We start from the raw sequence: 4,235 nt of genomic DNA on the forward strand, positions 1-4,235 counted from the left end.
CAAGGTGCACATATCCCATCAGTCACTTATTCCATATATCAAGCAATTTTACATATAATTTATTTGCTTTTTCGTGTAAGGATTTCATTTAATGATAACAATACTCAGTGCATAGTAAATGCATAGAATGGGGACGTTTACTAGATGTCTTATTTTTTGTATCTCCATTTTGAAAGAATTTTTCTACTGTGTTGTATAGTTCATTAAAGAAAATTTCTTCTGTTTCTGCACGTAACAATCATTATAATGTGGGGCCTTCAGCATTTTTTTAAAAATAATTGTACCCTGGGTATTTAAAAGAGGCAACGGCCTTGCCGCAGTGGATACACCGGTTCCCGTGAGATCACCGAAGTTAAGCGCTGTCGGGCGTGGTCTACATTTGGATGGGTGACCATCCAGGCCGCCATGCGCTGTTGCCATTTTTCGGGGTGCACTCAGCCTCTTGATGCCAATTGAGGAGCTACTCGACCGAATAGTAGCGGCTTCAGTCAAGAATACCATCATAACGACCGGGAGAGCGGTGTGCTGACCCCACGCCCCTCCTATCCGCATTCTCCTCGAGGAAGACACGGCGGTCGGATGGTCCCGGTAGGTCACTCATGGCCTGAAGACGGAGTGCTTTGGGTATTTAAAAGACGGTAAATAAAATGTAAGATGGAACGGTGACAGACTGTTTTTTATTACTTCATTTATTTTATTGCATTCAATTGGACATTTGTGTAACTGTGCCTTAGACTAATTGACAGTGTATACAGAGTTCGTTCTAAGAGAAAGCAGGGACCTATGAAGTACGAGAATAAAAGCAACAATAATGAGAAAAGGAATAAAATAGTGTCCGAAGTTAACATTCACCTGGAATTATTTGGAAAAACAATGGATAACAGTAATAGAAATAGTATTATTGTCAGTTAATGAACATGCAGCTTTTACTTAAAGTAATGTCAGTACCTTTGCTTACATGTTTTACATCATACCTGTCTTCCATTTTATTGTTACCGCATTTAAAGAACTGTCAGATCCTGCTCATATATTTTTGTTTTTCTACACCGTATATTGGATTTTGCCACTTGCTGAATGTATGCGCAAATAACCAACTTCTGGGAAAGAAGGGTGTCGTTTTATTCTTTAGGTTTGCATGTTTGATTAATGATAATCTGGATCCGCCCTCCTACCTCTATTTAAAAGCCAGCTAATATGAAAATGCAATCCGACGGCTGACGATTGAGAGGTAGATTAATAAAAAAACATGGGAAGATGGTGCCGTGTGTCTCACTACTTACAATTTGACCGAAGTATCCACCTGCTGCGATTTAAAGACGGTTAAAGGGATCTGGATATCCTGAGAGTGCAAAAATGAATTTTTTTAATTTAACAAAGTTCTGTGGTTCTTCCTAATACCAAAAATATATGTTCTATGTACAGTACCTCACCGTTTTCGTGCTTAAATACCTTCCTAAAACAGACACGGCGCTCGAATTTCTAGCTGTCACAATACTGTCAAACACAAAATCTTGCCCACAGGGTCTAGTTATTTAATTTTGGCTCCCTCTTTCCGTAGCAGCTCACTGGCGTAATATCCTTTAAGAACATATCGACTGCACTATGAGCAGGGATTTATTGCAGTCGATCTTTCTACCTATAAAGGTAGATCACTTAACTTTACTTGTGCATTTCGTGTTCTGAACTTGTGGTTGTGACTGCTGTTTACATCTTAAAATGCCAAATACGACGAAGTTTCACTGCAGTCGTACATTTTACGGTATTCGACACAAGCGTGTTGTCAGCAATTTCAAAAATGAAGAAACTGTTACGCCGCAGCGAAGTGATATTAGGCGTAGCAGTTCGCCAGGCAGTGCTTCAAAACGCAAATCAACATCTTACCGAAAATGAACAAGAATGTGGTGTTGTAAATAGTGAAAATGACAGTTACATTTTAATTAGTGAGCACAAGATCTCAGAACTGTTTTTGTCGATTGCTAAATCCAAATACTGTAATAGCGAAAATGTGTTACGCTTATTGAGGACCGAAGTAAGAGAAGAGGGCTATCCACCACCAGAATTGTAGTGAAACATCAAGTGTGTAAAGTAACGAAGTGTACAGTGATATCTCACGTAACATGCAGAAAATACAGTGAAGTGAATATTCGCCCTGATTATGCCATGAGGTACACTGAGAAGGGATGAAAAGCAGCCAGATATTCTGTGCTAATGCACCTGACGATGAATTTCTGCAGCTGATAGGCTTCTCGCGGTCAAAAAACGTATCACTGACCGTATCTCACACGCGGCGGGCGATTCAATAATCGTAAACATTATAAGGTAGCACAGCGGTGCGTACACGTCAGCTACAGAGCTGCAACTTGCATCAGTGTGAACGGGAAGGGTGGCGGCAAGTGGCGCGGTGGCTTGTTGCGGCGTCTGCGCGAACTACGGGACTATACGCGCGAACGGCCCTTACTTAAAAAACAACCCTCGTATGCTGGTGCCGGCCAAGATTTGACAGAGTGCTGATTAAGTAGAAAGTTACGCTCTCTGCTGACTCAGCGACTCCAAAGGTCTTTACATGACCCGAGACAACTTTTGTGGTTTAGTTACCTTGCTTTCGAAAATAGTCTGAATGGTAGCGGAAGATGTGAGCATTTATTCACGTCTGATAGGCTAATGCCGAGACAGGGGTTCTCAGTCTGCGCTATTATGTGGCGTCGAAGTTCCTGAGGCTCATAAGACGACAGGAGGGAACTCGTGCGGAAAATGTTCTTTCTTGTGAAAAGTCAACAAATAAGCACGTGTCCTGGTTGACCGACACGAGTTTTTGGCAGAATTATTTTTGGTGATTTAGTAACCGGAATCCGACGCGAATAAGAGATGCACGCCGACCGGCTTAAACAGCGCATTGTGCAGTTTTTGGTGATTTTGGATCTCCATTAAGTGATTGTGACTGGAACGGTATTGCATTGGTCATGTATATAAGTTTACTATGATTCTGCTACGTTGGTTACTTAAGTCTCCCGGTGGTGATTTTATTTGTGTGAGCTTAAATTTATGTAATCATAAGAGGAATAGACACAGGAGTTAACTTCTGCATAGTGTTTTGATGACTGACAAGGGGAGGCCGCCAATTGTGAAATTCAGATTCGATTCATACTGCGCATAATAAAAGCTCATGGCCAGAGGTGTAATGTGGCAAAGCACCAAGACGCACTTCTCAGCCGTTGTCGAGAAAACCGAGTTAAAAGAAACCGTTGAGGTTAAATACCCTCTACGCTTAATAGTTTTCTACAGCGTCGTGGGGCAGCGGTAAGCGCTCGGGTTTGTAATCCGAAGGTCGCCGGATCGAATCTCGCTCCATGCAACCTTTTTTTTTTAGTATTTTTTTTTTGTAATTCAAATATATATATATATATATATATATATATATATATATATATATATATATATATATATATAATTCCCGGCAATCAGTTGCAACAATTATGCATATAAGTTGTTGAAAGTCGTTTGTCGTGGAAAAACTGGCGACTTCGAACATCATTATGTTTTCCGCAAATAAAGTTGTATTTCACATACGTTATTAATTGTCTTCATAATGTTTACCACGTATAGTTAACGGAAGACGTAGAAACGATATTCCGAAACGAAAACGTATAGCGTAAGTAAAACGTTCGAATTAGACTAGAGACCCCACGAACACAAATTTGCTGTGGCAGGTATGAAATATAAACTCCGTTACTCGCTCGTTACACTTGATGGACAGATGTTGAATGGGCCGAAACGAGCCGCCGCATAACAGCGTAGTTGCGTACTAACTTCGAAAGAAGGTAGATGCGATCCCTAGCGCAACTTATAACATCGTTGAAAATCAGTGCGGACGTGAGAGTTTTGGTACACCCTGTTAAGCAAACGGAAAAATGGAGGCGGTACAATTGGAGAGCGATCCGCCTTCTCCAACATGCATAAGCAATTCATCAATATATATATATATATATATATATATATATATATATATATAGATATATATATATATATATATATATTTGAATTACAAAAAACTAATAATGAAAAAAGTTGCATGGTGCGGGATTCGATTCGGCGACCTTCGGATTACAAACCCAAGCGCTTACCTCTGCGCCACGCCGCTGTAGGAAATTATAAATCGTAGAGAGTATTTCACCGCAACGGTTTCTTTTAACTGTCGATTTTCTCGACAACGGCTGAGAAGTGCATCTTGGTGCTTT

General features: G+C 40.4%; 1 pseudogene; it reads left to right on the forward strand.

Annotated features, from left to right (window-relative positions):
- The first annotated feature begins 301 nt into the window (after nt 1-301).
- LOC126459112 (5S ribosomal RNA) lies at nt 302-419 on the forward strand (annotated as a pseudogene).
- Nucleotides 420-4,235: the final 3,816 nt, after the last annotated feature.

This window comes from Schistocerca serialis, chromosome 2 (assembly GCF_023864345.2).
Source record: "Schistocerca serialis cubense isolate TAMUIC-IGC-003099 chromosome 2, iqSchSeri2.2, whole genome shotgun sequence".
Lineage (NCBI taxonomy): Eukaryota > Metazoa > Arthropoda > Insecta > Orthoptera > Acrididae > Schistocerca > Schistocerca serialis.